Below are 24,864 nucleotides of genomic sequence, written 5' to 3'. Positions count from 1 at the left end.
TACTACACCTAAAAAGTGAGATCTTCCTTATGAGGCCCAAGGCATATGTAACATTTTCTGATCTCTTGTTAAGACCCTGGGTGAAATAAACACATGGGTGCTGTTCTGTCCCTTCCAGGTGCCATCCCTGTATGACAGACACACACACACACACACACACACACACCACAATTTAAAAAGTTATTTGCAGAAAATATGTTTAAACTCATAAGAGTTAGTGTTAACTGTGCTTTGCAAACCACTTTGAACTCTGTCTAAAGCTGAAGATGGCTAGCGTTATTCTCAATTCAACACTGGTATTTTAGAATTTCAGCAAACAAAATGACAAAATGTACTGCACTATGTACAATGATGTGAGAACTGCCAGATCTGTCACATCCAGGGCACATTGTGTCCCTTTGGGTTGCAGATTAGGCTCACTGCTCCCCAAAATAAAGTGTGGGTAAGCCACATACTACCACAAACGAACACTCCCCCAACATACTATGTGTGTCACTATCCTGGGAATCTATGCAGCACAGGGCAGACTAAAGCCTGTTTGGCCATGCCAGGTAAGCTGCAATCCTGGGCTCAGAATATATATGGGCCTTTTCTACCTGGGATTATCAGGGCGAGGTCTTCCACACATACAAACATACATATTTTTCAGCAAGAATGTGCAAATCCATACTTTTAGGTTGAATTTTAGCAGTTCTTATTTTTATCTGCATGCCACCTTGAGTCCTGCCAGAGGTAAATCAAATTGAAACCACAGAACTCTGCAAGATCCTCTTTACATGCCTACTAAATGTAACAGTCTCTTCTTTTTAGCTTCTAACACAAAAACTCTGATTTATTCTGAGTATGCTAATCTGCCCCATGTTTCAGTCTGGAAATTCAATAATCCACAACTTTTGAGCCTATTGCCCTAATCTTGTCATTTTAGGATATCAGTTCTGTTTATATTAGATACAGTTTGCTCATCTGACATCGCCTGACCTCTCTTTACTCTTGTTGATTACATTCCAGTGCCTGTGAAAGTATAGAGTACTATGTTCTCAAAACACGCCAAGGTTAGTTTGGGACAAATTTATGAAGCTGGGTTGACTAACATTCCCTGAAGAGCCACTATATGTATTCAAATCTACGAAAGGATGTTTTAATCCATTGCTCAGTCTTAAAGATGATAAGCAATGCCAATTTTGATACTTAACAGGAACATACAGAAGCTACTGATATAGCACTTTAACACTATAAACAGAATTAACATACTAATGAAAGAGAAAGAATTATGCCAATTTTAACTGACTAGACAGCTACAGGATTCTGTGACTATTCAGTTGAAGCATGACAGTCTCTTCCAAAAGAGCACCTTCTGCTATGCAACTGAACTAGGAAAGATAGTTCTATTCTTGGAACAAGAGAAGTGATTTGACAAAACAGAAAAGGTGTGGGAGATCCTGGCCTTGCATCTAATTGGAAACAGAAGATCTTTGCCAGTGGACATTATGACAAAGAGAATCAGTCTGTAAAAAGAATACTCTCAATTCAAGGAGACAGGCAGGCTGAGTCACTATTTTTTAAAACACACACACACACTTTACAGGAATAACTGAAGCCCAAATGAGGTCGCAACAGGAAACCTTTAAAAGTTATCGCACCCCATATAATCTGAGAAGTGCATTTCTGTTTAAGGAAATAAATAGAATCAAACAACTTCCACAGTGGCATTAAGACACCAAACAAACACTTTTGCCACTCCCACATCAAGCCACCTGCATAAAATCAATGATAAGATTCGGAAATGAAAAATGCAGAAGACAAACTATGCAACATGTTCTACAGCGACTCAAGCCACCCATACTACATAAAATGAATTATGTATAACATCTGTTTATAGTTTGTCCATAACATGTGCCTTAATAGACCTCTTCAGCACAACGCTGGGGAACCTGTGGGCCCCTAAACATTGATGGACTACAACAAGGGCCAGGCTAAGGCCTGAGGAGCCCCTAAGCTATGTCAAACTTTAAAAGGCCCCACAGCATTAACAAAAATGTGTATCCCTTTAACAGAAAGGACAAATAAAATTGAAATAATCATACATAGGCAAGGATTCAGCTAAAAAATAATCATTTAACCAAAACATGCATCTTGCAATAAGCCTATTTGCATATGAAATATTTTAAAATTAAAACACCTTATGACATCTTATATATAAACTTTTAATGTACACCAACACAAGAGTCATTACTCGTACAGTTTATTTCAAGTACAGTGGTACCTCGGGTTACAGACGCTTCAGGTTACAGACTCTGCTAACCCAGAAATAGTACCTCGGGTTAAGAACTTTGCTTCGGGATGAGAACAGAAATCGTGCTCTGGCAGTGCGACAGCAGCGGGAGGCCCCATTAGCTAAAGTGGTACCTCAGGTTAAGAACAGTTTCAGGTTAAGAACGGACCTCCAAAACGAATTAAATTCTTAACCCAAGGTACCACTGTACCTCGGTTTTCAAGCATATCGGAAACCGAACATTTTAGAACCTAAACGCCAAAAACCCAGAAGTAATTGCTTCCATTTTCAAATGTTCCTCAGAAGTCAAACAGCTTCTGCTGCGTTTTCTTCTTTTTTCTCCACTGACTTTGCCAACCCCTCTCTGTGCCTCGGTTGTTGAATGTTTTGGAAGTCGAACTGTCTTCCGGAACAGATTACGTTCGACAACCAAGGTACCACTGTGTTTCTTTACCACTTAATATTCAACTGCTACTTATTTACGAGATCTGATTGCAAAGACAGAGTCTAAGTGCAGAGAGTTTGCATAGGCGTGCAATACAAATATCTTTCTGATATCACACTGAATACATGTAGGGCAGGTATGGAGTCAGCACACACAATCTTGCTCCCCTCTCCCTACACACTTTCAAATAAATGTCTGAACATGAACCAACCTTACACTAATGAGAAATCTATGTTTATGTATGGTGCAGACCCTGGACAATATCCAACTGTTTCTGCCAGCGCAATGATTTTTGCTTGTGTAGTGCAACTTCCCTTCTCCTCTCTGTATGCATGCCCTGCACTCTCCTCAAATCTGCTCTGGCGAGTCGGGGGAAAACCCAGAGCATATTTCAGGAGTAAGTACACATGGGGGAAGTGGTGAAGTTCTGTTGTGCAATAGAAAGTCCTTTGTCATTCAACATCTCATAGTTTCCATGAATCTGTGTGCCTGCAATATTTTTCGTGTCGGCATATATGAGCAGGATTGAATAGATGCTCACTAAAGCAAGCAAAATATATACTCAGAGTTAGAACAAGCATCTCCTAGAATATCCGATACCCAATCCTTTTTTTTCCATCCAAAGTGGAAACCACAACACCATGGTCTCTCCGTGCTGACTGCCATATCCTCATTCTGGAAGCCAAGAAGTTGTGACAAACCCCAAAATGAAAATGGGCTGCAGTACAGTGGGATTTAATTATTGGTACCTTGCCCTCTGCCTTCATTATTCAGCACTATTATTCCCCTAATGCAACAGAAATCCTGATGGGCACCTAGCTTTTTGAGTTCACCTTTCTGTAGCTTTCTACTGAAAGGAAATTCTGTGTCAAAATGTTCACTCTAGCATTTCCAAGGGACAAAGTGGGCTTTCAAGAGATGCAGAAAGAAAAACAACAACCCTCTTGGAAATGTTTATTTTTTGCTGCAAGTTGTAGTCCTCAGTTACTGCTGCTTCGACACCATTTTAGGGCTCATTTGTAGAGGAAGGAATGTGTTCATGTTGCTGAGGCTCAGTTTCATTGCATGGCAGCATGGTGTAGCAAGGCTTTTGCCCTGAGAAAGCTCTAGTTTCACTTCGTTAAGAGTGACGAATTGCAGAACATGAATGGGGGAATGCACATTCCAATGCACATCCCATTTAAAGCAATATACTATGGATGGACAACCATACAGCCAAATAAATATGTCGATCCACCATTCCATACTGTATTACTGAATGAAAGCACATCCCTATCCATGTTATGCTGAAACTAATCAGCTACAAGTTGTTATATCAGCACACAAGAATATCAGCCCAATTGCTTTGGCATTTCAGCTCACCACTATCACCCTTCAGTAGCCTTCTGACAACCTTGAAATATTAGAACAGAAGGAAATGACATGTATACAAAAGAAGTGCACATCACATGTTTAGTCACCTTGTAGCCATTATTCTATGTTTAGTATTTTTGTACCTCTTACTTATGAGAGTGCATTTGACATCCAGCCCTCTTGGAAAGCTTGTGTCTTCTACAGTTTCACTTAATAGGAAACAGATTTTATACGAGGAGTTCTGAAACAACAGATGGAGAAAGTTTTCCCATCATTCTTCCACAGAAACTCCAAGGAAGCTGTTTGGTGCTACTATACAAATGTGGCAAAGAGAAGAATTGAGAAAGTAGAGGGGCGATGTGTGAACACAGACAGTGCTCATGTGGTGCACACTATTAACCAGTACAAATGAAAGAGTTCCATCATAAGCAAAGGAAAGGGGGGTATTCATAGCAGAAGCTGTGAATATAAAGAACACAAGTTCCCTTATAGACCTAGGCTCCAGTGAAACTCACCACTCCGATTACTTTTAATGAAAATATTATTATTAACTATTTAATAACATTTTACACGTCTTTAGAGAGGCGTCTAACACCAAGCCTTTAATTTCTCCTTCCCTAGCCATAAATGGACTATCATGGTAAGTAACTGGTGATGTTCTATTTCCAATGCAAATATTTGTTGTTCTGATGGTGACTGAAATTTATGACCAGTTCTATCCAATTTATTTTCTTGTCTGAGAGGGAAGAGTTGGCTGTTGGCTGTGCAAAGTCTTGGGTGGTATTCAACTAACCTTTACTCAGAGTAGACCCATTGAAATTACTAGGCCTAAATAAGTCTTAGACCTTAATCTCAATGGGTCTACCCTGAGTAAACGTTAACTGAATAAAACCCTTTGATACAGAGTAAAATGGACGAAGGATTGCAGTGGGGATGAACATTCAAATGCAAATCCCCATCCCAAACCAGCTAAGATAAACACATCTCGCCTTCCACTATAAATGTGCATCAGTTTGTGCAACTGCTCTTTCAGAGGGAGGGCAGAACACTGGAAGAATTGCTTGGAAAAGCAAAGATATCCAAGACACTTTGTAGACTTCCCATGGATATCTGAGACCATGGCAAGACATAGTGCAAAACTCCACGAAAATCCTCAAATGTAACAAAATAGAACTGAATTAAGACAGCAATGTATGACCATACAAACACACAGAAATACAACTGAGAACTCTGGAAAGAAATGTATGCAATATGAGAATTCAAACAGTATGCCAAATGAGGGAGGGGGTAGAAACCAAAGTTTCAAAATCTATTAAGTCATCCAAAAATGTTTTAAATAGAACACAGTCCTAGGCAAGGAGACAGTTTTCTCAACTTTTTAAAGGCTTGCTGCAACTAGCTGCTAATTAAAATGATATTTTAAACAAAAGGGTTTCTTCATTTCCCTCCCTGCCCACATCTATGTTCTACAGCACTGCAAAAAATATGCAATTGGATAAAAGACAGAGATATTAGTTCTTTTTGTGTGGGTTAGAGAAGGACACACAATGCAATATTCATGAGTAAGTTAGATTTTAGGTTTCTTGGTGCCCTAATTTTCCCTTTTGATCCCAGTGCTTTCCATCCTTTATGTGGAAGATGTGATGAAATCAGAAGCTAGAATAAACAGAATGACAGAAAATGTATTTATTTTTTGTTTTATGGTAATGCCTCTGATATGCTAGTGACTTTAAGGACGTTCAAGATATTCAGCTTATGCCCAGGGAAATGCATAATTTAAAGGACACTCATGCAAGCAAAAATGATGTTCATGGAAAAGAATTCTGTTATTTCAGATACATCTAAATATGTTATGTAGGCAACAAGCAAAGGTGTGTTTTTAAACAAACAGAAAGAAAATGGCATTTGATACCAATGCCAGGGACCTGTCACACTGGCAAACACTAGTTTATTAGCGATAGATGAGGATACTGGGGGAATGTGGAGTTTTTTGCAGTTTCCAGTACAAACTGAATTATTCTGCATCTCCTAGATTAATGCACAGATTGGAATGCAGCCATCCACTAGAATTCACACTGTGACATAGTGATTTTCGGGGGGCGGGTGCAGAATCAAACTACATATTCTAAAAATGGAATCCCGCTTGGTTTTCAAAATTCACCGATTAATGCAAAAAAGGGATAGAACACACTTGAAAGCGGATGGAAGCAGAAACAGAATTGTCCATAACTATTTAGAAATACTTCCTGCACTAAGGTAGGAATTTACAGGTGCAAGCAGGGGAGCTGGGGGGCAAAGTCAATCCAACATACAGGAAGAGACAGAATTTGGGTGACTAGGTCAGATTATATTCAGGTCATACAGATGCACCATGTCTGCACTATTACCACTAACAAATAAAATAAAATTTAAAAAGCTACATAATTCAAGGGAAGGGGCTTGTTGTGAAATACAGTGCCATCCATCTTAGTGATTGTGCTATGAAGTTACCGTATTTTTCACTCCATAAGATGCACTTTTTTCTCCTAAAAAGTAAGGGGAAATGTCTGTGTGTTTTATGAAGTGAATGCTGCGCGGAGGAAGGACGGACTGGAGCCATGGTTCCTGTCCATCCCTCCTCCATGGCTTGCTTTAAAGCAGCAAAGCAGGAAAGGAGCCACTTACACGGGTGTAAAGCAAGCATAGCGGGAGCCATGTAATCCCTCCGCCCCCGTGCTCGGCCACCCCATTGGGATGGGTGGGCACGCTCGTGCAACCCCCTTGGGATGATGCTTGCATGGGTGGAGGGATTCTACATACAAGACTAGCATATAAGATTCCTTTTAAACTAGAGGTTGTAAAATATGCTAAGGAGCATGGAAATAGAGCAGCGGAGAGACATTTTGGGCCACCTCCAACTGAAAAAATGGTAAGAGAGTGCAGGAAACAGGAGGATCAGCTGCAAAAAGCAGATAAAAGCACACTTTTCATGGAAATGCTGCAACGTGGCCACAGTTGGACGTGGCCATGAAAGAATGGATCACAAATCACTGGAATAATGGCTTCTCAGTCTCTACAAAAATGATAATATATGAAGCCAAAAGCATTGCTGTAGAGAAAGGCATTCACGATTTTACTGGATCACCATTGTGGTGCTACAGATTTATGAGGCCATGTGGCCTTGCTATGCACACCAAAACTAGAATTGCACAAAAAATGCCGGAAGAATATGAATCTAAGATTCTGTCTTTTCATAAATTTGTAAGTGATGCTAGGAAGAGAAATGAGTTTGAAATTGGCCAGATTGGGAATATGGATGAAGTCCCGCTAACCTTTGATGTGCCATCTAATAGGACTGCTGATCTGAAAGGTGCCAAAACTATCGTCGTGAAAACCTCCGGACATGAGAAAACCCGTTACACGGTTGTGTTGTGTTGCTGTGCAGACGGCACCAAATTGCCACCCATGTTAATTTTCAAAAGGAAAACATTTTCAAAAGAAGTGATTCCAAGAGGAGTTGTTGTACATGTTCATGAGAAAGGATGGATGGACGAAAATGGAATGAGAGTATGGGTTGAAAAAGTGTGGTCCAAACGTCCTGGAGGGCTTTTGAAAAAACCTGCCTTATTAGTACTTGACCAGTTTAGAGCACATATTAGCGAAACTACAAAAAAGTGCTTTAAAGAAGTGAAGACTCATCTAGCTACAATTCCTGGAGGTCTTACCAGCCAGTTGCAACCTCTCAACGTTTCCATCAAAAAGCCATCTAAGGTCATGTGAGAAGAGTGGAACAAATGTATGGCTGCTAGTAATCATGATCTCACACCTACTGGACAAATGAAGAGGCCCACTATCACTCAAGTTTGTGAATGGGTGAAAACACTTGGTGAAGGAGGAAATTGTTGTACAGTCATTGAAAAAATGTGGCATTAGCAATGCTTTGGATGGAAACGAAGATGGTATCTTGTATGAAGATAGCGAAGAAAGTGATGTCAGTGATTGTGAGCAACTGAGCTTCATAAATTCTGACTATAGCACTGATGAGTTCTTGGGGTTCACAGAAGACTAGAAGAGTACTCAAACCTTAAAGTCTCTCTTCATTTGTTAATGCCACTGTTGACTGCTGTTCACCTTACATGGTTAAAATATTATTCTGATATACTGGTAGTTTAATGAATAGTTTAGTACAACATTTGATTCAGAATAATTTTTTTCTTGTTTTCCCCCTCTAAAAACTAGGTGAGTCTTATGGACACTTACTTTCCTGGACCAGAGTCCATGAAAGCTTATGACGTAATAAATGTGTTAACCTTTAAAGTTAACAACCTTACAGTACTGGGGGAGAGGGCCTTCATCCCAGGGGCCACTGGATGTGTCAAATCTCCCTCTCTAGTGGCAGAGAGAAAAGTCCACCATTGCAGAGAAATATACAATGTTGCAAGTCCCTTCTGTAAGGATCTGGGAAAGTCCATTATAGGTTCTTCTCCAACAAAGAGAAGGTGGTTCTCCATGGTCATTCTGGGAGAATCCTCCCATTCCCCTGACACACTACTCCACCCACACTTTCCTCTGATGGCATAAGCCCAACAGGGCACTGGATTAGGCCATGGGTAGGCAAACTAAGGCCCAGGATCCGGCTCAATCGCCTTCTAAATCCGGCCCATGGACAGTCCGGGAATCAGCGTGTTTTTACATGAGTAGAATGTGTCCTTTTTTTTAAAAAAAAAAAGCATCTCTGGGTTATTTATGGGGCATAGGAATTTGTTCATTCCCCCCCAAAAAGAACATAGTCCGCCCCCCCCACAAGGTCTGAGGGGACAGTGGATTGGCCCCCTGTTGAAAACGTTTTCTGACTCCTGGATTAGGCCGTTCATCCACCTTTGTTTCTTCCCTCCCTGTTAGATTACACCCTTAGTTGTTTTAACATGCAAACACGATTTAGAAAGTGCATGTCCTGCCTCTGCTTATTAACCTGCTTTCCCTCAAAATTCACACACCTCTTTTAAGTCTGACTAGCATAAAATGCAACAAATGTTTTATTTTTGGAAATGATTTATTAACAAGGTGTGGGCTCAGCTGTTCTAGTAAACAAAATACTGAATGTTATAACAGTGCACCAATTCTTTGTACTTAGCACCTCCAAACTGGATTATTATTTATTTAGCAACTTAAAAGAACATCATATTAAAGCCTGCAGTCCAACTAGTCACTATGACAGAGTTTGCAACTCAACAAGGCAATGCTACAAATCAAAACCAGAAAAAGACATTAATACAAGTAGGCCTCATTTCAAAGGGGGATGAATTTTGGGGCCAAATTAACTGCAGTAGTTCACACAGTGGGCCAAATACCAGTATCATTTCTTAATTTAGTATTGTCTATGCTGTTTGATGTGGGTGGGCCTTTTTTACATTTCAATATAATTTTAGGTTTCTGGTGTATAAAATGAATTGTGTTTGACATTGTTTTATTATTTAGTGCTGGTTTGACTTTCAGTACGATTTTTTTTCATTGTTACATTTTAAAGCTGTTTTCATTTAACTTATTGTACGTAATCTAAACAATCTAATAAATGTTGATATACGAGTTTTGCATTTAACTCCTTATATGGTCATCTACTTGTAGAAGCAAGAAGCCATATTGGGTTGTGAGTGAAAGGCACCTCTTGCCCCAGATACAATCACAGAAGACAGCTTTCTTAGACCTGGAAAACAGGCCTTCCCCTATGATGATGGCCCTCCTGTGGAGAACCTTCTATTACTGTCTGGGTACCAAAAATTGATGCTGCAGGTGAGCTACCTAGTAAGATTTTGGTTCACCTTGGAAGTAGTTGTGCTGGGAGTAATTCCTCTAGATTAACTTCTTCCTTTCACATCTCAGGCTCATGCAAACCCAAGCATTTACATCATGAAAAGATGCAACTTCTTTTGTGTAGCCAATTTCTGCAAATGCCCCCCAGCCTCTTACAAAATATTAGTTAAATGCATAAGGATTTCCCTCCATCTAAGATGTAGTGATGGGCTTTCATGAGTTTTCTCTAAAACCTTCCCCTCATCCAGAAATAATCTCAACATATTAACCCTCATCATTGCAGAAAACTTCTCCTGGGACAGCCTTCCTAAATGCTGACCAAAAACAATAGATAAAGTATACTTCCCAACAAGAAGTTCAGGGTTCCAACCCTAGGCATTATTACTGGGGAATATAGTACCCTTCAAACACATGCCTCCCATTCTGAACTAGCAGCTAATTTGGAAAGCTACAGCTGTAAGGACATATATAGAGTGAGAACATGAGAACAATTATTTAATATATATTTTATACCAGCCTTCATACAAATCCCAAAGTAGTTTACAACAGTAAAATACAACTTAACAAAACAATACAGGAAAACAAAGTAAAATCACAATAAACAAACACACTAAATTCATCATTACCAGTCAATGCCTTGCATCCATAAAAGGATATGGCCCATTCGGTTGTTCACAACATGCAGAAGAGCATTTGGCAGGAATCAGGGTGAGGGCTCCCCCCCCCCTTGTGGCACCTGGTCCATGGAAATAAGATGGAAAGCAATTTTGTCGTGTTTTCAGGAGGTGCCAAAAACTCAACAGAATTGGTGTCCATCTTATTTCCATGGACCAGGTGCCACAAGGGGGGGGGGGAGCCCTCACCCTGATTCCTGCCAAATGCTCTTCTACATGTTGTGAACAACCGAACGGGCCATATCCTAATACCTTGATAGCCAGTCTATATGGGTGAACACATTCCTTCAGGTTCCAAACTGCTTAAGGCTTTGTAAGACAACAAAACCTTAAACTTGGCCTGGTAGCAAACTGACAGCCATTGCTGCTCTTTCAGCAATGGTGTTACATGACCATAGTAGGTTGCTCCAGCTAGCAGCATTACCACTGCATTTTGCACAGCTGCAGAAGCCTCGTGGCGTAAAGGGTTGGTGCATATGGCTGTTAACAAGTTTAATGGTTCAAGCCCATGGTTGTGGGCAGGATTCCTGCATTGCGGGGCATTGGACAAGATGAGCCTCAGGTTCCCTTCCAACTATACAATTCTAGACCAATGTCAAGGGCAGCGCCACAGAGAGCACATTGCAATCATCTAATCATGAGGTTACCTGTGCATGGATCACTGTTGCCAACCTATCCTTGTCCAGATACAAAAGTAGATAGCACACCAAATGAAGCTGTAAAAAATGTTCCTAGCCAGGCACTTGGGGCTCCAGTGTTAAAGGTGAGTTCCCCCAGGGCACACACCTGCTCCCTAATAGAGAGAGCCACCTCAGTCCAAAACAGGGAGACTAACTCCCAGAACTGGGGACCACCACTCACAGCCAGGGTCTCAGCTTTGTCAGCATTCACCTTCAGCTTGTGGCCCTCATGCAGACCACCAATGTATCCAGGCACTGGGCTCAGAACTTGCACATCTGCACATTATTCAGTTGTGACAGAGCTGTGTGTCACTTGCATCTTGATGATACAGTACGCCAAATCCCCTAAGCACTGTTAAACTGCTTCAGAGACAGAATGGTACTCCGTGGCACCCCACAGTGGAATAGTCACAGTGCCAACATATAGTAATGTGCATGTGAAGTAGACCTTATTCTCACTTAAATCAAAAGGACTTGCTTCCGAGTAAAATATGTTTAGCCACTGAGTCATGCTAGCAAGTATTTCTGTTGGAGGAACAGCAATATAAATGCAGAAACAAAAGCTGAAAAAAATCCAAAGAAATCAATCATAAGCACACACAGTCACACAACCTTTGGCTGTATGAAACTTAGAAGGCTGTAGAGGAGGAAAAGGTCAGAAGCAAGGGTCTCAGAACAATGGATATGGAACAGAGAAGCTAGGAAGCCACTGAAGATAATTTCTGTTGAACGGAGCCCTAAGTTATTAATAAGACAGCATCTCTTTGACCTAGATTTTTTTTCCTAGCTACAAGAAGGAAAGAGACTGCATTTTAAAAAGAAGAAGCAACATATTATACCACATACTGAATTATATTAGACAGATATGAACAAGTAAAACTAAAAGAATATCTACACTCTGCTGGATTGCATATAATTGAAAGAGTGTTTGTATTTTGGGTCAAAATCTGGTTTATTTGGACTAGGGTTAAAGATTTATTTTCAAACTTATTTGATTTCTTCTTTCTCTTACTGTTGTTTAATTAAATGTTTACATGTAGGCATCCCCAGCACAGTAGTATATCTAGATTTAACTTCCAAGAGAGATGCTTGCTGGATTTTTGTTTTATTTATAACAGCTTTGATATTAATATATATTATCTGTGCAACAGATTAAACGTTAGGCTATCAAAAATAGTTTGCATTCTCATAATCTCATTTATTTTTATAATGATTAAAAAACAAACAAACCCAGAAACAAAGCTAACACAAAAATTCAGGGCTTTTTTAAAAAACCACCCCAAAGTAATAGAATCTAAATTGAAAAGGCCTTCTAAGGGAGATGTTGAACCTGAGGCTCTCCCTCAAAAAACCTTAAATGATCATATAATAAATCTCCTATTGTGTTATTCTGAAACATATTTTGAAAGCCAAAGTCATCAGCATCAGAGAAACAGATCTATACTGGAATGCACTTTTGAATTAACAGTGTATCCAAAGTTCCTAATTTCCTTTTTTAGTATACAAAACCATATACATTTGGCTGTATGATTAATCAACAACAATTTCCTACTGAACTTATTATGTGGATTGGAACCTAAATTGAGACGCTGTGCACGCAAAGTCCATAGTCAGCCAGGTGATGAAAGTGAGCTGCTTTTTGGGGGAAATGGGCATTGATTCTTTATATGTTAACTCCTTATTATCAAGTGAACTCTCACAGATTGCAACAAAACTATATCCAATAACTAAATTCAATAAATAAATAAATAAGCATGTAAAATTGCAAGGCAATGTTGTGCTGCATGGATAACAGCTGGAGAGATTCTGAACAGCTGTTGCATCTGAGATTCTGTTGCAGCATCTGTACTCTCCATAATAACAATAATACTTGGGAGTATCAACCCAAACTACACTACAATGTGATAGAAATATGTATTAGGCACCATCAGTATGCATGGAATAACACTACAAGCCAGGAAGAACGGTCCAACAAAAAAGTTGTCTCCTAAGGCTTGCTGAGAACACTCCAATACATCAAGCTACTAGAACTGACCTGAAGGCAGCTTGTTCTCTAGATGCTTGAACCAATAATTAGTTGTTGCTATGACCACACTACCTTAACCCCTTACCTCATGACACACCTCTGAAACACAGCATGAAAACTCATGTTCTACCTAATGCAGACTCTGAGCTAGGAGTCCTCACTCCAGGGGACATAGAACACACCAGGCAAGTGTAGGACCAAAACAAATCACAAGCTTCAGTGGAAATTTGAGGTTGGGGAGGCAACAGGCTTTATTCTTTCACCTCTGCGGCTCCAAGTTTCAGAGAAAGCTTTGAGCATACTCAGCCCCTGGGGTGAGCAACATTGTTGAACCCTGAGCACCACTATTTAGAATTATGGTTTTAAAAATACAACTCACAAGAGAGTGCAAACATTAATGTCACACACACACCGTATACTTATGAGGGGAGCACACAATTAAAAGTATTTCACTAGTATCATAGAATTATAGAATTGGAAAGAACCCTGGGGATCATCTATTCCAACCTTCTGTAATGCAGCTGTCCCATATGGGGATTGAACTTGAAACCTTGGAGTCATCAGCACCATGCTCTAGCCAACTGAGCTATCTAGGCACACAATCTAAGGCTCCAAAACTGAAAATCAGCTTCAGCCCTCCCAACTCTGTCTCTGTTCCCTTTGCCAGTTGAACAATACTACAGCTGGACCAACACTTCCAAGACCTCCAAGTAAAGCAAAAGTGGGGAAGCTGTTTCCAAGCCCCCATATGCAAGTGGTGGGTGGGACCAAAGGAAAAAGTGGCTGGAACAAGGGAAGAAACATTTAGTGACAGTAGGCTAATTTCTACACACATCCACCTCTATTTCCCATCCAGATAAGAAAGAGTTGTTATTGCAGTTCTAGGACACATTCCAACCAGACAAGAGCACTCAACAAGGGTGGGAAGCAGAGTTGGTGAGTAGGTGTTGCCTGAGGAGAGTTCCAAGGCCAGAGAGAAAGGCCCATTTGGCCTCTGGACCCAAGGTTCCCGACCCTAGCAGTGAAGATACAGTATCTTAACACAAGAACATGATATAGCAATTTGGAGTGCTATCCTGTCATAGCTACTATAAGAGACTTTCATTAATGCTTCTCATCTCTGTTGTCCACTTTCCTGACACTTTGCAAATACAAAATTTTATCAGCTTTTGCCTTTTCCCACACTAGCTGTTCTTCCCGATTTCCCAGGAACTGACCAAAAACAGGCACAGAGCGGATGAACCTGGCTAAATCCCAAGCCAGAGAAAGAAAGAGCCTATTGGTAAGCACATCTGGAACGAGTTATGTCAATGTGGTTCCTTTTCCCCTTATGAGGATTACATTTTAATTGAACTGGTTTGATAACTTTCATGTTTAAAGCTGGAAAAGTGAGTCCATGGCAAAATATTCACCCAGTTGCTCAGCCATGAGAACCCAGGCTGCCACCCACCTCACTTCTTATGGAAACCCACTGGTAGAAAGTTTGTACCGGAGTTATCAGATTATTGGAAAAGAGAATGGGGTTAAATGAAAAGAGAAAACACACAACACACAGCACCTTGAGCAGCAGCAAAACACAAATATAGTTGATACTTTACTTTAGCATGTCCTCACATACTTGCGTTCTTATATCCCCCTCCTTTTTCCCCCTTTTTGCAATTACCTCCCATAGTTTAGGAAGCTGCCTTAGGCTAAGTGACATTACTGGTGTATAGATAATGGGACTCAACCTGGGACTTTCTGCTTTGCATGTGCTCTACCACTACAACTACAGCTTGCTTGTGCGGGGCCCTGGGGGTGCAGAGAACAGTAATGTTCAGAGACTGTCACTTATCATTTAGGCAGGTATATATGATATATTGATGCATTGTAAGATGTTTCTAAGGTTCATTTGATAGAGCAAACTTTTCGCACAAAAGCATGTTAAAATTAATAGATATTAACCAGCAAGTCTTTCTCTGCACAGTTAGCAAATTTTGCTATTCCAGTCACTAGGATAAGTATTATAAAATAATTACTGTAGTTCATGGATAATTTGCAATAGATTGCATGTCAAAGGGACTCTGTGGGAAGGCTCCATGAGCCCAGAAGGTGTGGCAGGTAAGGCAGCACATGGAAGTTATCCAACTCATTGTCCTTGGGAATCCATAGATCTCCCAAACTAAAGTAGTTTTTACTCTAAAGAAGTAACATATTAGCTTCATAATGACATAAAACTGAAACCATCCTAATCAGAGCTACCAAAAGACTAGTAAGAGTACACTAAATTCCAAGAGATAAAAAAACAAACAAACCCAGATGCATTTCCATAGCAGAAAAATATTTAGCTAGCACAGCAATTGATTCTATGCAACTTACTCAAAAGTAAAGCCACTAGTTTATTTAGTTATTAAGTTTATACCCTGTCCTCCCTCCTAAAGGAGCCCAAGGAAGCAAACAAACAATAAAACAATGAAAATATCTTAAAAACTAGTTCAATTATATAACTCGCAATGTGTTTGTAGGACTGCAGCCTTAAACACCAGTCCCATATATTAAGGATTTGGTTTCACTGGTTTCTCAATGAAAAATAAAAGAAGTCAGAATTAGACAATCTTTTTTTTTCCTTTTTTTTTTGGAGCGGGGTGAAAAGAGAGTAAGGAACATTCATTGGCTCCAGACAAATAAATATCCTATCTGGCCTTGTAAATTATCATATTAGTGATAGGAAATCCTTTATGATTCATCGAACAAGTCTCTTTCCTAAAAACACATGCCAAAAACGCGGACATCAAAGGGATGAAGGAACCACGCTAAATTCATGGCACATTTTTTTTATTACTACAAATATACATACATGAACATTCTTCTCAGTATACTAAGAACTCAGTGCCCAGTGATATTTATCAAGCAGCTGCAAACACATCTGTACACAATGGTGCTCCTCACATGACTGCCTCTCCCCATATTGGCAGCAGCTTGTCATCAATTCAAGCAGTGAGTATCATGGTAGGAGGTGGCCATTAAAAAAAATAATCAGCAGGATTTCTTGCAAGTGGAACAAGGCGCAGGGTTGCAACCCAATGGCATGCCCACTTTTAAAATTTGCTCAATATACTATACTTTTCCGTGTATAAGACAAAGGTTTTTTTTACACAAAAACAAAGTTTTAAATGGGGGGGGGGATCTTATACAAGGGCAGTGCAGAGAGGGAACGACAACGGGCGACTGGTTGCAGCCGCAAGCAGGACCTTGCGATTGGGTGGGTGAATGGAGTCTGCTGCAAGGGCTGCTTTGGATTGGCTGCTGCTTTGTCAATTAGCAGATGCGGCAAGGGCTGCTTTGGATTGGCTTTGGCAATTTGGCGGGTGTTGCGATTGTTAGCGTTCATCAGTTGGGTGAGTGATTTTCGGCAATCTTCCCCCATTTTCTTTAATTTTAGTCCCCCAAAATAGGGGGCATCTTATACATGGGGGCATGTTATACACAGAAAAATATGGTAAGTGCAAGGCATGGATCAAATGGATTTCTTTACTATTTGCACTTGCAAGGCTGCAACCAGGCATGTATAAATAACATTTCCATTATGTAGCGCCAAACCACATTACGGTGAGGGAAAATGTAGAAAGTTGTCAAGCTAGCAGTTCAGCTATACTTCTAAACTCAAAGGGGTAACTCCTTAAACGTAAGCCTTTTATCTTCTCCAATTTCATGCTAAATTTTACACTGATTAAAAGTGAGGAGGGGGAGCTTTGTTTTATCTCATTTCTACGAAGCTTATGTTTTAATTCATGGAACTTGAGGGGGGGTGTATTTTATTTTACTAACAGTGGGATTACAGAGTTAGCAAATGCTGTGTCACCAGTTATTAATTTTGTCACTTTTGACCTAAACGGAACAGTCTCTTCCTGAAAGGAAGGATTGCTCTTGGAGTTACACAATTTCATAGATTCATAAAAACAAAGACAGTTCTGTTGTAGTAGTATAGTTTTGCTGTGGGCAGGAAGAGAAAGAAATGGTATCTACTTGTCTTATAATTAAATTAAATAAAAGGAGGCAACAATAGATTTGCAGTCTTATGGCTATAAACAGCCATGAATAGACATTAAAAGACTACCTTAAATCAGTATTACTTTGAGGCTTTTACAAATGCTTAATTTTGCTGCAATATAAATCTTTAATATCTCACACAGTTGATTTGATAGTAAGCAAACAAGAGGTAAGACTGTTTAGGATCAAAATGTCATGCAGCATCAAGAGTAAACGCAAGTGTGTCTATACAGATGAAAGTATGCAACTGTTGTCACCTGGAATACCAATGGCAATACAATATGAATATTGATAAGGACAGGACATTATTTGTAACTACACAGATTTCTCAACATTCACTATAGTTCTGGGGATCATGCCTAAAGCCAAAATTGCATATGGTCATGGGTTCAATGGCAGGTGGGATTGCCAAAGTCTTTCCCCCCCAGACACTGACGCCTTTCCACCCCTTATTTGTTTGTTTTTTGCCAAGTACATAAAGCGGAATGTGCACAAGTTAAATGTGCATACGTTGCGTGCTTATTATATTTCCTTCTAACTGAATGTACATTATTTCCGTTGACAGAACGGACCACAAAGCTGCATAGATGTCCACATGGAAAATCCTTTCTACATAATGGGCTGTAGCCAGAAGAAATCAGGCATGCTTTAGTTGGCTCCTGCAGAGCAGTGGTTCCCAAACTTCCTTTCGCCATGAACCACTTGAAAAGTGCTAAGGTTTCTGGCAGAACCTTGTTTTCTGCCTGTTGTAGCAACTGTAATGCACTTTGCTAGATGCTATATGATCTTTAGTTATATTTTTATTGCTTCTTATTTTCTTATACAGTGGTACCTCAGTTTACGAACTTAATCTATTCCGGAAGTCTGTTCTTAAACTGAAACCGTTCTTAAACCGAGACATGCTTTCCCTAATGAGGCCTCCTGCCGCCGGTGCCCTTCCACTGTTCGGCTTCCGTTCTTAGACTGAGGTAAAGTTCGCAAACCAGGATACTATTTCCAGTTTTGCGGCGTTTTTAAACTGGAATAGTTCATAAACAGGGCTGTTGTTAAACCAAGGTACCATTGTAATGCATTTTATTGTAACAGAATTTGAATGCCATCAAATTTTATGGAATTCAAATTGTAACTGTTCTTCACAGATATGCTGTGGACCACCTGAATGAAGCTTGTGGACAACTACAGTGGTACCTCGGGTTACAGACGCTTCAGGTCACAGACACTTCAGGTTACAGACTCCACTAACCCAGAAATAGTACCTCGGGTTAAGAACTTTGCTTCAGGATGAGAACAGAAATTGTGCGGCGGCCGCAGCAGGAGGCCCCATTAGCTAAAGTGGTACCTCAGGTTAAGAACAGTTTCAGGTTAAGAACGGACCTCCAGAACAAATTAAGTTCTTAACCAGGGGTACCACTGTAGTTGCCTGTGGAACACAGTTTGGGAGTTGCTACTCTAGAGAGCAAAACTAGCCCAGAAAACAACAAGAAGAGATCTGTGTAACAAAGAAACCAACAGAAACTAATGCAAAATGAATTTGCCCATCCAGCTGAGTTGCAAATAGGGGTTTTGAAGGTTAGATTCAAAGCAATAACCATGGTCATTAATTTTCACATCAAGTATTTCCATAGAGTCCTAATCTCATGTTCTACTCATCTATGCAAAGCTTACTTCTGAATCTGCATAGAAGTACAAAAGCCAGCATTCAGATATGAGAGTGAAAATCAACCTTGTTCCACGAAAGTCATCCTAAAGGTTTTACATGATTTTTTGAAGTTTGACGATTCAAGACTGAAGAAAATCCTTTGCTGCCATGATCTTGGAGTACTGACACTGCATGGCAAACACCTCAGCACAGACTTTCTTAATCTGGGATCTTGAATACAACACAATGCTCTAAAAACATAAATGGATATATATATATATGACTGCAACTTGTTGTCTTGCAATCTATACATTTCTTTATTTTACTGCACTTTTCTCCTGCCTTTTTGTCAAAGAAGCTTAAGCGGGGTGGCTTCTCAATCCCATTACCACATAAGTAACATTGTGTAGTGAACAGGATAGTTTTCTCTGTAGCGGCAGCCCAACTATGGAATGCTCTCCAAGCATCAACAGTTTACTTTTCCATGTCAGCTGAAATACATCTCTCTTTCGATAGGCTTTTACAGATATTTGATTCCATTTGACCAGCTACAAAATAATGGGTTACCTGTCTGCTCTGGTAATAATACAGTTTTACTTGAAATGAAATTTTAATGGCTGTATCTTATAATCAACCACTATGATTTATCAATTACTTCTCCACCTCAACATAGGGCAAATCATTATCATGCTTCTGAGAACATAACATTATGAAATGAAATACAAGATTTCAGGCAACTCATTGGTAAAGGAATATTGCTCAATTGACCAGTCAAATATTATCAAAGAGTAGACAAGTATTTAAATCATCAACTTAAGAGAAGTGCGCATGAGACACTGACATCACTTACAAAACAGAACCAAGTCCATCAACTGTTATTATGACATGATGAAATAAAATGGTTAACTATTTTAAGGGAAATTACCAATAATGTTCTGTAAATACAAAGGTACATAATTCTGAAGAGAATAAAGAGTTCTTAGTTTTCATCATGGAATCTCAGGAAGAGCCCAAAGAGATATTTTAAAAAATGAAGTTAAACAAATAAAATACAGAGTACATATGAAACACACATGTTGAATGCACAGCAAAAGCCAGATTTTAAATGTGGTGAAGGTTACACTAAGCAGACGTCAGGCCAACACAAGCATTTTTGCTTCATATTATCCAACTCAGATGCTTCAGTGTCATCACCTTTCTCATCAGTATCCCCCACCCTCCTCTTGTATACTCCTGCTCACTGACACAAGTCTTAATCAGGCATTCTTCACAACTTAAAACGGAGATATGCGGATATCAGTCTTACGACAATGGAAGGCTTGAAACTGATTTCTGGCTCTTGGAAAGTTGATTCTGCAAGCTGACCGATTCCATTCCGCACTAGCAGCAACACAATAATTTCTGCCACTATGGCTGATCCATAAGGAAGTCTCCACCCTTTCCACTATCATGAAGGAGCAAGCTGCCTTGATTGATCCGCTGGAATTTCATGTCACATTGTTGTAGCAACCAAGAGATTTCCCCGCCCCCATTTCATTATTTGCTACCTCCATCACAATTGTCTGATCGTTTTACAAATGGTTAAGACTTAGGACCCTGGCATTCCTGAAGCTGACTGTGGCAGGGTGCAGCAAGGAGCTCCTTGTATTTCCTAGCAGGAGACATCATGATTGAGATAAAAAAGGTACATCGCCATTTCCATAAAAAGGATACATGACATATATCTGACTACTGTGAAACCAGTGCTCAGTTGACTGACTAACAAAATAACCTCTAAAGAGCTAGAAAATATATAAGGAAGTATAGTCTCTATGTATCTTTTTAGCATTTTTGCCGCACTAGGTTCACCTCTCTGAAAAGAAAGAGCATCCCTTTGAAATATGACCAGTTACCAACCTTTTATTTAAAAAAGTTACCCTCATAGGAGCCTAATTTCATGTAGTGTTGTGACAGATGTGTACCAGATTTGGAACAGGACAGAAGTCTGGGTTAGAGGAAGGAACCTTGTGTTTATTCATTCATCATAAAAGAATTAAAGCACATTGGACAACCCCAAGATCAAGTCATAAATATGTAATCTTTCTAGGCCAGTGTTGTTATAGTTTTAAATTATATTAACAGCTTTTCAATGGTCCTGTAAGGAGCAGCTTACTCGGGACCATTTAAGTGAAGCAAAATTGCTCAATGAATTAAATAAAAAAAAGTATTTCAGACATACAACAGGCCCAAGACAAATTCTTGATGTAAGGAAGAACTAACCTGGATTTATATTTGCACTGGCTCAATAGTTTTTCCACTGAGTTTGCTGCTCATAACATATCCTGAAGTCAAATGCTTATTAATGCAATTTCTCTTGATACCAGTGAGATTTTTTTTTAATGCAAAACATTTTTGCTTCCATTTTCACAAAGCTACTAAAAGGTCCATTCAAATATTGCAGCCCACATGTGGATAGCAATGAAAAATGCTTTTGCAGAGGGCAAGAGATGCTCTACAAAGCACGTGGAATGGGCATGAAGAGTCTCTTATACCAGTGGTTTTAGAACTCTCTGTCTTCAGGAAACCTCTTCTGCATCAACTTATCTGCCAGGAATACATACAACTACATACTTGCTACAGAACATTAGCACATGACCAAAAAGTCCTTGTATACTGTAGGGCAAGGTGGGGGAACCTGTGACCCTCCAAATACTGCTGACCTTAAACTTCCATCAGTTCTAGTCAGTTATGACCAATGGTCAGGAATGATGGGAGTTGTAGTTCAGCAATATTTGGACAGACACAGGTTCCCCATCTCTGTTGTAGGAGATCATGCACTGCAATCATCAGGCACTGGCCATACATTTTGAGTTCCACTGTTATCCTATGTGCACCCATAAGCGTGCCTTAAATGCACCCAACATCTTCTGGCAAAACTGTTCAGGAAAGAAAGATCAATAATGGAGGACTAAATGTAATGAACTTTGTCTAACATCATAGGTCTTCTCACTAAAGAATGCACTGATAAGTTCTCCAAAAACACCAGGATTCCCTAGAAGGGTTTTAAAACTATGACTGGGGAAGTGGCATGGAGTAAATAGCTTTAAGCCTACTGTATAGAATGTCACCACAAGCAAGAATTTTACATAGCCTCTTCATGAGGCCAATTCATATCTAAGCAGTTCTAGTACATAACCTGTTGCCTAACTGGTTGAATATTTCATGTTTTCTTAAAAGTTACTATAACAGCCCTATGCAGTAGGCCATTACTGTATTCTTATCCTCACACTACAAATGGGCTCAGTTAGCTCAGGTGGTTAGAGAATGGTGTTGATAATGCCAAGGTCATGAGTTTGAGCCCCATACAGGCCACCTGCCTATGAACTAGGTGACCCTCAGAGTCCATTCCAACTCTACAATTACATGATTCTAAAAGGGGAGGGAGAAAGTCCCCCCTCATAAATTAGATGAGATTTTAAGTAGAATCTTCCCACATCACAACTTATACTCCTACCCACTATGGATGAGACTGAGATCATAATATTGCCATTACAAGGACCTGCACTAAAGTGAAATGACACAGATGAAAGAAGTTTGGCAGGCAAGTATCATGGATGTTTTAGGTAAGGAAAGGCTGTGTGAAAAGTCCTCCTCTGGATCCGTGCCATTACTAGAAATCTAGGATACTGCCTTAACATGATTAATTCAGTTGCAACTGTAACTCCAGTTCCCACCTAACAGGTGCACCTCAAATGTGAAAACACAGTTGTCCTCCAATAATGCAACCCTATGGATGTTTACTTGGAAGCAAGTCCCACTGTGCTTAGTTCCACTTACTCCCCAAGTAAATGTTCCTAGGACTGCAACCAAAAACACTGCTGAACTATTATAAAGAGAGAAAGAGAGAGAGAGAGAGAGAGAATGACATTCAAGCTGAAACCCTAAAAATACTTACTAGGGAGTAAACTCCAATGAGTATGGCTTCTGAGGATTGCCATGCACAATGCCAAAAGCAAACTATTCACAACATACATATTCTCAGGAGCCATACAGCCTATTCCTGTGCATGCTTACTCAAAAATAATCTCACCTAAGGTGAAGAGAGACTGATCATCACAAGTGTGGTGCTGGTGCTCTCAAGCAAACTGTAGCAATTATTTGGGGCGGGGAGGATGTTCGTTCAAAGCAGTCCCCCCCCCAACTTTGGCTGTCTTCAGTCCAAGTTCAGGCATCCCCGAGTAAGTATGCACGTGATCCCAGCCTCGGGATGCAACAGTGATACTAGCAAGACTTTGGAACCAGAAGCTGCTGCACCTGGATCTCAGCAACCAACAGCTCTTCCGCTTCCCAGGCAGAGCCAACAGAATCCTCTTGGCAGCTCTGGGTATCCAACCTTTTGCTATTCTCCTGGAATTACTTCCATCTCTGGAGATCTGCAAGGAAACAAGCCTGCCTCCCTCTACGCACACGCAGATAACCCACCCTCCTCTCTGCAGTACAAACCCAGTTTACACGAGCAACCTCCCCCCAAAACCTGCCCCCACTTCCTGCTTCTAACCCAAATATCTCCGAGAGACTGGAAGAACAATGCCCTTTTGGAGGGGGGGGGCTCAGTTCAGGTGGTTGGCGCATGCACAAAGCAAGCAAGCGCCCCCCCCCCTTTCCCAAAGGACTCAGCTGCTGCTATTTCAGCGGGCAGCAGCGTTGCTTGCTGGCTTGCTTGCCTGTGCTTATGGCCATTGCAACAAAACAAGGCACAGGCGCTCCAGTCAGAGCAGCCGAGATGTGAGGGGGTTGGGGAGGGCAGACGAGACGGAGCTGTAGCTGCGCCAGACAACGAGCGCGACAGACAGACAGCCACCCTTCTCCACACACCCCTCCGGTATTCTTCTGCCGCCGCCACCGGTCCCGAGGCGCCCGGATTCCCTCTCCGTTTCTCTCAGAAGCACCCTTACCTGCCGCGCCTCTCCTCAGAGATACCAAGCCCCGCGCCAGGCGACGCCAGCTCCCGTGGAAAGGGGAGACGAGGCGGCGAACCGCAGAGGGGGTGCGGGAGCAGCGCAGCCCGCTAAGCCGTCCCGCCGGCGCGCGCGGGGCTCCCTCCACGCGCTGAATGAAACTCTCCCACGACCGAGCTGCTGCTGCTGCCACAGCTAGAGCCGCTGGCTGCGGCGGCGGCGCCGAGCTCCGTCCTTCCCACTGCCTCGCCAACGCGGAGGGGGAGTCGAGGGAAAGAAGCTGCCTTGCTCCGGGGCTGCCTTTTCTCCATGGGCGGCCTCGCAGGGTCTAGCCAAAAAGCAGCCAGAAGCCCCGGTTCGAGCTCCGGCCTTGAGCTCTCGGGAGAGCGCGGCTGGGCCAAGGGGCTGGCACGCTCCTTTCCCCGCTGCCTCTCGGGGCCCCCTCGACTTCGGGATGGTTTGGTCCAGGCTGAAATGGGAAGGGGGCGGGGCGGGGGATGCTGCTGCCCGCACACAATAGGCTTGAATCGGCCCCCTCCGTGTAACGGAGCAGACGCTGCCGAGAAAGCGGCGCTCTCGCCATCCCCTCCCTTTTCTTTCTTTTTAAAGGCAATGCTCTGGGTTTGGACCAAGACGTGTGAGGGGAGGAAGAGAGAGAAGGCAGCCAGCCAATGCAGGCGTCCAAATAAATGAATAGTAAGCCAGGGAAAGGTTCCCCCCCCCTTTTCCCTTTAAACCAGTCATAATTTGGATTGCGAGAACTGTGGCCATCTATTCTTCCGCATTCGGCTTTGTTGTTTTAGCAGCATGTGCGAAGCTGCGCAAAGTGATTTGCGCGCAAGCCCTCGCCCTCCCCCTGAGAACTATCAGCCTAAAAGCCTCTGCGCTTTTCCTCCGAAGTAACATCGGTTCAGTTGAAGTTTACTCTCAGGTTAAAAAAAAAAAAGTATAGGATTAAAGCGAGGGTGTTTTCTCACACTGGTTTTGTGTGGCCTGAACCAGTTCTTGGTTTGGCCTGT

At 41.2% G+C, this 24,864-nt stretch overlaps 1 protein-coding gene across 1 annotated transcript in view; it reads right to left on the bottom strand.

The window, feature by feature from the left end:
* The window catches only part of FAM110B (family with sequence similarity 110 member B), a 71,274-nt gene extending 46,755 nt beyond the window's left edge, over window positions 1–24,519 (bottom strand). The window contains exon 1 of the mRNA XM_083623060.1: window positions 23,843–24,519. The gene's annotated coding sequence lies outside the window, so the exon portion shown is untranslated. The remainder of the gene's footprint in view (window positions 1–23,842) is intronic.
* Between the last annotated feature and the right edge of the window lie 345 nt (window positions 24,520–24,864).

The sequence above is a fragment of the Podarcis filfolensis genome (assembly GCF_964270895.1).
Source record: "Podarcis filfolensis genome assembly, chromosome: 7".
Taxonomy (NCBI): domain Eukaryota; kingdom Metazoa; phylum Chordata; class Lepidosauria; order Squamata; family Lacertidae; genus Podarcis; species Podarcis filfolensis.
This window is presented reverse-complemented; position numbering and strand designations above follow the sequence as displayed.